Source organism: Antechinus flavipes, chromosome 1 (genome assembly GCF_016432865.1).
Source record: "Antechinus flavipes isolate AdamAnt ecotype Samford, QLD, Australia chromosome 1, AdamAnt_v2, whole genome shotgun sequence".
In the NCBI taxonomy this organism is placed as follows: domain Eukaryota; kingdom Metazoa; phylum Chordata; class Mammalia; order Dasyuromorphia; family Dasyuridae; genus Antechinus; species Antechinus flavipes.
Window position 1 is genome coordinate 108,818,508 of NC_067398.1, and position 9,931 is coordinate 108,828,438.

Sequence of the window (9,931 nt, forward strand, 5' to 3'; positions counted from 1 at the left end):
CCATTATTTGTTTCTACACTCATTATATACGTATTTAAATGATTTAGACAACCTAAGAACAAATGTACAAGTAACAAATCACTAAAAATGAATGGCTTGATATTCATAAAGTCAATGTATATCAAGCATAGCAGTAAAACAAAAAAACCTATGTATTTAATCTTTTTAAGGTTTTTTTTCCTGTGTAATTTTTTTGATACATGACTAACATGAGTGTGCTATAAAGGTAGCAGGGAAATAACTTGAGGTGAAGGTGATCTTTGTTTAATGTCTTATGGATATGTGTATCAAGTTGATGTGAAATAAAAGTTTTATGAATAAAAAAAATGTTGAAAATTGTTTTTACCTGTAATTGGGGAAAATAAAATACTAAAGAAGAAAAGAAAAAAATATAGGGAACAATTTTCAAGATATGTCAAAGAAGAGATTTTGAAGGAGTAGAAAAACTCAAAGAAAGCATTTCTTTTTAAAAAGTTACTGTGAAAATATCAGCAACTACTAAATTATATGCATAAGTATATTTTGTCTTTATTAGATTTTTATCAGAATCATTTTTGCATATGTTGAGTATGTCCTTGATAAAAATATGAGAAACTGACAGGTATTCATCAATTTGTCAATTAATCAACAAGCTTTTATTAAGTACCTACTATGTTCTAGGCATCTGAGCCACACACACAAAAGACAGCTCAAGATTTTCTACATCACATGACAATCAGCTGTAAGATAGATTTAATACAATAATCTTTTTTGTGTATTGCTTGTTGAACAAATCTTACCAAATTGGAGTTGAGGGGGGTAACCCATAGCTTTAAAAGCTCTTCTTCAACAGAATATCTTGCATTCAGTGTTGAAATAACACAAGATTCCTTCAGAAATATTTAATAGTCATGAACAAGGCATTAATTTCCCATAATGATTTGTCCCCCAAACCTCACCCATTGGAAGAAATTCTTTGGACTACATTTCTTTTTTTTTTTTTTTAATAGATTTTTGTTTACAAGTTATATGCATGGATAATTTTACAGTATTGATAATCGCCTAACCTTTTGTTTCAATTTTTCACCTCTTTCCCCCCACCCCTCTCCTAGATGCCAGGATGACCAATAGATGTTAAATATATTAGCGTTTAAATTAAATACAAAATAAGTATACATGTTTGGACTACATTTCTAAAAAAATTTTTATCTGGCTACAAATTAGAGATGTTTCTGAGTACAGATTTTGATTTAATGAATGAATAAATGAATGAGAAAGCATCTTTAAGTGCTTACTATGGGCCAGAGACAAAGCAAAATGCTGAGAATACAAATAAAAAATGAATCAGTTCTTGATCTCAAAGAATTTACATCCTAAAGAGGGAGGCAAAACATAAAGGAATAGTGGCTAAGGAAGGATGTTTTGCTCTGGGAAGTCACAGGGAGAGTGAGTGGAACAATAATTCTGTCAATTGACATGACCTTTTCAGAAGCAGTGTTAGTAATGATTTCATTACAGTTTTTACAATAAGAAGTGGATAAAGAATAAGAATATTTGAGTGTGGTGGCAAAGTGGGAGATGATTGGGGTGAAGAAACATGATCTCAGGAAGTGCAGAACTGGTATATGATTGGGATGGAATATGATAAAAGAAAAGAGGATTAAAAAACAAGACTTCCTGAGCTGTGATGGTGAGTGGAGATAGAGAAATTTTCAGCAGCTCAGTGTTTGTGGGAATTCATCCTGGATGATTATGGATTAATTACGGGTGTTAAAGTTATTGGACCAAGTTAAAACTAACCAATGGTTTTTTATTTCTGGCAGGGATGGGAAAGAATCATAGGCTACCTTTATATTTCAGAGTGCATTTTGCTTGCTCTATTTGCCTCACTGCCATGAAGTGGGTAACTTGTTTATTTCTGTAGCCTCTATTCTGGTGGAGTACATTGAAAAAAAATTTTGGCAGTCTCTTTTTGCTCCCAGCATGAACTCTCTTCTCAGACTAGGCAGTTTGATTCAAATGTGATTGTATATCAAGTCTAATTGTGAAGCGACATTGTGTACTATGCAGAAGTAATCTTGGTGAAAGAAACAAATGCATTGAACGGTGTTGTGTTTTTATGTGAGTTGAAGTATTCTGAATGACACACTAGGATGGCTCATTACCATGGCTTTTTAGTTACTGGAAAATTGGCTGTCATTGAATATTATTGAATGTGATGATCAGGCAGGTAGGTAGTAGGGTGCACAGAGTTCTGGAACTAGAATCACAAAGACCTGAGTTTAAAACTGACTTTAGGCATAAGTCATTTAATCTCTGTTTGCCTTAGTGTCCTCAACTGTAAAACAGCACCTATCTTTCAGAGTTGTTGTGATGATCAATTGCGATATTATCTGTAAAGTGTTTAGTATAGTGCCTAGCTATATGGTGTTATATGGATATTATATGAATGGAATTTATTGTTGTTATTGTTATAAATGGTGATTTAAAAAATCTACAACTTGCTGTGGAAATCCCAGAGAAATGACAGCTACCTACTAAAATATGTGAGAAATCTCTTGGCAGAAAGGATTATGGGACTGATCAGGGATTATTCTCTTCTGCTTTTGCACCATGGAGTAAGAATTGGGAGAGCAGGAACAGCAGAAAAGAGATCCCAAGTGTCTCTTTACTGGGATAATGAACTAGAAAGCAAATAGGTAGAAGAAGGGGTATGATGGAGCTAGCTCAGACTGGCTCCTAAGAGCACAATTTTTAGAGTGAAAAGAAACTAGCAAATGCTACAAATCATAGTTTGATTTATTCTTTTCTTGGTTGTCTAGACTTGAAATGGTAGAGAAAATGTTAATAACACCAATTAAAGTTAGAGTGTGTCAGGCACATTTTTTTTTTTTTTTTGAGAGTCTTTGCTAAGCATTTATTAGAACACTCCTGGGAAGAAATACTAGGAAAGAACAATGTCATAGTTGCCAAGGCAGAAGAGAGGAAAGGCTGGTTAAAAGAATAAAAAACCACAGAAAGATCTGACTCTCTTCTTGGAAAAAAGTTGTCAGTTAATTGCTTCTCTATCTTCCTGAACTCCATATGGGATTTTCTTTTTTTTTCTTTTTTTTTTTTTTTAATTTAAATTTTATTTTATTTAATAATAACTTTGTATTGACAGAATCCATGCCAGGGTAATTTTTTACAACATTATCCCTTGCACTCGCTTATGTTTCGATTTTTCCCCATATGAGATTTTCTTGGCAAAGATACTGGAATGGTTTGCAATTTCCTTCTCCAGTTTATTTTACAGATGAGGAAATTGAGGCAAACAGGGTTAAGTGACTTGTTCAGGGTCACAAAGTAAGTGTCTGAGGCTAGATTTGAATTCCGTTCCTCCTGACTTCACACCCTGTGCTCTATCTGCTGAACCACCTAGCTGCCCCTTTGGGGGCAGGGGTGGGGTGGGGAGAGAAGGAAGCACAGATAATATAAAGCAAAAGCTGAAACCATTTCTACCCTCAAGGAACTTATATTTTTAAGTTATATCATAATTTTGGAGAGTCCTCATCCTCTTCCTCATCATTTTGAGTCTTCTGTATAGTCTAAGCCTTAGACTTTTTTTGTTTCTTAATCTTTAATAATATTTTCCAATATTCTTCTCTTCTTTCTCTTCTATGACCAAGTGTGTGCTGAAGCTAGCTCTAACTAGCTTTTCAATTAGCAATAATCGCGCCTCGGATAAACCTCATTGGCTATGATACTGCCACTGCGCAAAAGCTCTAACTAGCTTTTGATGATTACATTTTTAGTGTGAAGATTTACACTTAGGCCATGTTCTTCTGATTGGCTAAGCTTGAGAAAATATGCAGATTAACAATTAATTATTTAATTATAATAATATATAATTAAAATAATTAATAATGCAGATAAAACATGAAAGTATGTGTACATATGTCTACCCTTGTTAAAACATTGACCATATATGCAGATAGCAAGTTTTGTCTTTTTAAGGTCCTATCTATGTACTGAAGATATAGTTTGTGTTGCAGTCATCATGTTTTTAAGATAGATTTTTTTATGTGGCTCAGAGGACCTTACATAGCATTTCTCAGCTTCACTGACACATATTTTGGTACATAAATTACAGTTATTTTCATGGTCCTATTTTAATTTATATTTATCCTGAGCACTACAAGGCAAAATTCCAAGATTCCCATGAATGCCATGAGGCAACCTACAATTTATTCCTCATTTGCCTCTCCAAAGAAAATTGATGACATATCTTTCATTTAGTTGCAACTCATACTTAAAATGAAGGGGTTAGATTAGATGACCTTGACAAATTGGTTATTGAGCAGACAGATATACAAGTGCAAGGATGCACTGGAGTTATCTCAAACCTGTTGGTGAAAATTGATTGCTAAATTTTCAGTGCAAGCATTTACATCTCAGAAACTATCAAATGCTACACATCAATGCTTGATTTATTGGTTGTTGTGATTGTTGTCATCATCTAAACTTAAGAAAAGGATGGATGGAGAAAAGTTAATAATGATTAAACTTAAAAGTGCGTTATATATACATTTCTCCCCTCCTAGAGAGTCAGTTGTTAAAACATTTACCAGCGTAGCCCTGAACTGTTAAAAGGATGTTAAAAGGATGAGGTGTACCCTGACACAGCTCTTCCAGAAGCAATAGTTAGATGAATTTGATCTCCATTTCAAAACTGGAAAGCAGATGGGGTGCTGGAGGGCAAGGGGAAAGGAAGATTAGAGTAAAAGATCATGAGAAGATACAAAATGCTTGAGAGTTAATAAAATGGAAATGTTATATCTGGCATTGAAGATCTGGAAAGATGACATTTGAACTGGACTTTCAGGGTTTTTAATGGTCAGGAATGAAGATTCAGGTGGGCATGACGAAGATGGAAGAGCATTTCTGGAACAACAACAAAAAAGTGTTTAATGATATTAATATAGAAAATCAAAGTGAACAAGATGAGGTGAGATCTTTCAAGACAGTTGTGAAAATCAAGTAAGGCTTCATCTATTTCTGAGTTTGAGGAGGCCTGAAGGACTTTAAGCATTAAGTCAAGAGCATACTTAAGTCCCCTCCCTGCTATCCTTCTAAGGGCATACTTAAGCTTCGTCCCTTCGATTAGCTGCTCCACAGGTGGGACCCCATTCTCTCCAGAACATATAATAAACTTTGCTTTGCTTCTAGAGATCTCTCCAGCTTTTTATTAAATGGTTTCTGACCCACACAAAAGGACAACTAATCTCTTGAGCATAGGAAACATGAAGGCAAATGGGATGAAATAAAGCTGGAAAGGTAGGTAGAAGACAGATTTAGAAGTGCTAGGCTAAGAAAGCTGGTCTTTTTATAGGGAATCTGCTGGATTTTTGAGCAAAAGAAATTGTATTAGCACTGTCCATTAGGAAGATTAATCAGGCAGAAGCATGGCATGCATTGGAAAAGGGAGATTAAAGATAAGGACTATTATAATAGCCCAAAGTAGAGCTAATAAAAGACTGAATTAGGATAATTCAAGTATATAAAATATTATCATATTGTGTGGAGAGATCTCTAGAAGCAAAGCAAAGTTTATTATACTTCTTGCGAGAATCAGGCGTCCCACCCATTGAGCAGACAATCGAAGGGAGGAAATACCATAGGAGGCAGGGTCAACGCTTTTAATCCCTAATGCAAATTCCCCCTCCCACCACTGACCCTCATCCTTATTGGCTGAGGATCTTACATTCTTACATTGGGGGAACTACCCAAGAAATTGAACTTGACCAATAAGTACAGAGTTGCCCATATTTGACCGAAACAGACACTGATGTCATAGGAGGATAGCAGGGAGGGGGCTTAAGTATGCCCTTAGAAGGATAGCAGGGAGGAGACTTAAATATGCCCTTTAAATGCTTAAAGTCCTTCAGGCCTATTCAAACTTTGAAATAGATGAAGCCTTACTCGATTTTCACAACTGTCTTGAAAGATCTCACCTTATCTCGTTCAGACTGAACCATTACTTTTACCTTAGGAAGGTAAGGGCTTACCAACACTATCACAAAACCACTGAATTTCAGAGTTGGAAGTGACTTACTCTATGTGGACTTTTTTTCTTCTTTTTTTTTTTTTTTCATTTTTTATTTCATATAACATTCATTTTATGTAAGATTTTGAATTCCAGTTTTTTCTTTCTCCTTCCCTTCCCTCATCCTTTCCCAAGATGGCAAGAAATATATCTAAGTTATACATGTGCAATCATGTTAAACATATTGCTATGTGAACTTCCATCATGTCCCTATTTGTTAGTGTTCTCATCTTCTCAAAGTTACTTTGTGTAGACTTTGATTTAATTATAGGGTACATATTGTATTTCTCAAAAGGCAGTTGAGCTTGAGGACAAGGAGTACTTCATTTTTTTGTTTATGCATCCATAACAATTATCACAGGGCTTTGTACACAGTAGGTGATTAATACAATTGTATTGTATATTATCTCTAGCTCTTGTTTCTTCAAGAATTTCCCCCCAACAAGGAGTTGGAAATTGAGTGGATACCCCTCCGTTGGGGGAATGGTTGAATAAGTTATGGTATATGAACATAATGGAATATTATTGTTCTATAAGAAATGATGAGCAACCCAATTTCAGAAAAATTTGGAAACTTATATGAACTGATGTTAAGTGAAGTGAGTAGAATCAAGAGAACATTGTATACAATGACAAGATTACTTGAAGACCAATTGTGATGGACTTATCTCTTTTCAACAATGAAGTATTCGAAGACAATTCCAATAGACTTGGGATGGAAAATGCCATTAGCATCCAGAGAAACAACATGGAGATTGAATGTGGATGCAAGCAGTCTTTTCACATTTTTTGTTTGTTTTTTTTCTTTCTTGTGCTTTCCCTCCCCTCTCCTCTTCCTCCCCGCCCCTGCCCTTTTTGATCTGATTTTTCACATACAACATAACAATATGGAAATATGTTTAAAAGGATTGCACATGTTTAACCTATAAATCTGATTGTTTTTTTGGGGGGGAAGGGGAGAGGTAAGGGATGGAGGAAGAAAATTTTTGAACACAAAGTCTTACAAAAATGAATGTTGAAAATTATCTTTACATGTATTTGGAAAAAAAAATACTACTAAGGGAAAAAAATAATTTTCCCCTAACTAAAAGTCTGAAATATCTTTCTTTCTCTCTCTCTCTTTTTAAATTTCCTTTTAAGGACATGACTTTATGTTTTAAAATTTTAAAAGTATTTTTCCAAATACATACAAAGTTAGTTTTCAGTAATAACCTTTGCAAAACCTTATCTTGAAAATTTTTCTTCCTCTCTCCCCACCATCCTCTTCCCCTAGATACCAAGCACTCCAATATAGGTTAAATATGTGCAGTTCTTCTAAATGTATTTCCATAGTTGTCATGCTGCACAAGAAAAATGAAACCAAAAGGAAAAAAAAAAAACACAAGAAAAAGGGTGAATACTATGCTTTGATCTACATTCAGTCTCCATAGTTCTTTCTCTGGATGCAGATAGCATTTTCCCTCCTAAGTCTGTTGGAATTGTCTTGAATCACCACAGTGTTGAAAAGAGCCAAGTTCATCACAGTTGATCATCACACAATCTTGTTACTGTGTACACTGTTGTCTTGCTTTCTGTTCATTTCACTTAGCATCAGTTCATGTAAATCTTTCCAAACTTTTTTGAAATCAACCTGCTCATGACTTTATGCTTTTTAGCAGCACTTCCTAGGTTCCTTTTGTAGGTATCATTTGTGGCTAAATGAATTTCCAGGAAATGGGAATAGTTATTTAATAATTTTAAGTGTAGGGATGATCAGTCTCCCATGCTTGATTTGTGGCATGTGTGGTAAAAAGGTTTAGAGCTAGAAAGGACCTTGGAAATGATCCAGTCCATTCCACTCCTTCTACAAATTAATAAATTTATGTCCAGAGTGACAAAGTTCCTTATTTGAAGTCAGACAAATAAAACAGAAAATTGTTGTGGTATGGGAGCTACCTGCCAGTGGCTGCTGGAAGTCTAACTCAGACGTGTAGAATGGATCTCTTCATGTGAGAGCATGATGATGATACAAGGAGACGGAGAGACTGTTGTTCTCTGAACTCCTGACTGAGAGGCAATTATGTTGTCTGACCTCTTTCCTCTTCCTTCTATTTCTAATTTATTTCATTCCCAGTCAACTCCTGGGCCAGCAAAGGCTGCTCTGCAACTCCCTTAGTGTTATAATCCACAGCTGTGGAAGTTCTTGGAGCATTGACCTGCCCCTTCGCCCAGGCATGGTCCTTAACAGAAAATAGCAGAAACAGGATTAAAATTCAAGTTCTGTGACTCCCAGGCAGTGTCTGAAACAAAAATTTGAACTTAGGTATTTCTGACTCTCAGCTCAGCACTCTATCCTCTGTGCTAGATGCTGCCTCAGAACTGGAATTGTAACCTTTAATCCTAATGCTGTACAATGTTTCCACTGGGCTTATATCCTAAAGAGATCTTAAAGAAGGGAAAGGGACCCACATGTGCAAAAATGTTTGTGGCAGCCCTGTTTGTAGTGGCCAGAAACTGGAAACTGAGTGAATGCCCATCAGTTGGAGAATGGCTGAACAAGTTATGCTATATGAAGGTTATGGAATATTATTGTTCCATAAGAAACAATCAGCAAGATAAGTTTAGAGAAACCTATAGAGACCTATATGAACTGATTATGAGTGAAATGAACAGAACCAGAGATCATTGTACATAGCAACAATAAGATTATACAATGATCAATTCTAATGGACCCAGCTCTTTTCAACAATGAGGTGATTCAGGGCAGTTCCAAATTTGTGATGGAGAGAGTCATCTGCATCCAGAGAAAGAACTGTGGGAACTGAGTGTGGATCACAACATAGCATTTTTACTCTTTTTGTTGTTTGCTTGCATTTTGTTTTCTTTATCATTTTTTCCTTTTTTTCATCTGATTTGTCTTATGCAGCATGATAATTGTATTAATATGTATACATATTTTGGATTTAATTATATTTTTGAACATGTTTAATATATATTAGATTACTTGCCATCTAGGGAAAGGAGTGGGAGAAAGGGAAGGGAAAATTTGAAACATAAGGTTTTGCAAGGATCAATGTTGAAAAATTGTCGATGCATATGTTTTGAAAATAAAAAGCTGTAATAAAAAATAAAGGAAAAATCATAGTTATAGAAAATTAGGCCTAGAAGGGATTTTAGAGGATATCAAGCTTCAGAAGAGAGTAGATCTCTTTATTATTCTAATCGAGAGGAAAAACAGTTGTAACGATAACATTCAACAGGTGGTCAGTCATTATTAGTTATTGTGACTGTTTTTTTTTCTTCCTCTGGCTCTTACTATATGATCCCTAATTTATTTGATAGCACTTTTTCATTCACCTAGGATGCAGAGACAACATTAATGTCCTTGAAAAAGAAGTAGCTACTTCCTCTGCAGTGGGTTCAATTCCTTCCTCTTTGGGAATATCCTCCTATCTTTTATTCAGAACACGATCATTTAATGATGATTTCTCTTACATTATTCTTGGTTTTACATTCTTCAATCCTTCAATTTCCTGATGAAGTAAAATTTCCTTCTGCTACTTCAGACACCTTTTCTTTGTTTTCACAGTGAAGTCTGCCTTATTTTTTAAAAAGAACATTTCATTCTCTCTGATTACCTGGAAAGTGTAATAGTTTTCTTCTCTCTTCTGGGAGGAACAACAATCAAATCTGCTTTTTATTGTTCTTGTTAGGAGATCTTGTGTCTTTGTTATCTAGTCTTTTCACAATCTAATCCATGTTCCACGAAGCTGTCAATTTGATATTCCTAAAATATATGTGATCATGTTACCATCATTCTTCTCCCTTTTCTTCCCCCCAGAAAAAAAATCTTCAATGATTTCCTATAGAACAAAAAACCAAAATCTT

At 35.0% G+C, this 9,931-nt stretch overlaps 1 non-coding gene across 1 annotated transcript; it reads right to left on the minus strand.

Moving 5' to 3' along the window:
• Positions 1-3,595: 3,595 nt before the first annotated feature.
• Positions 3,596-3,742, minus strand: LOC127546167 (U4 spliceosomal RNA). Its single transcript, XR_007950004.1, has one exon. It is a non-coding gene; the product is annotated as a U4 spliceosomal RNA (small nuclear RNA).
• Positions 3,743-9,931: the final 6,189 nt, after the last annotated feature.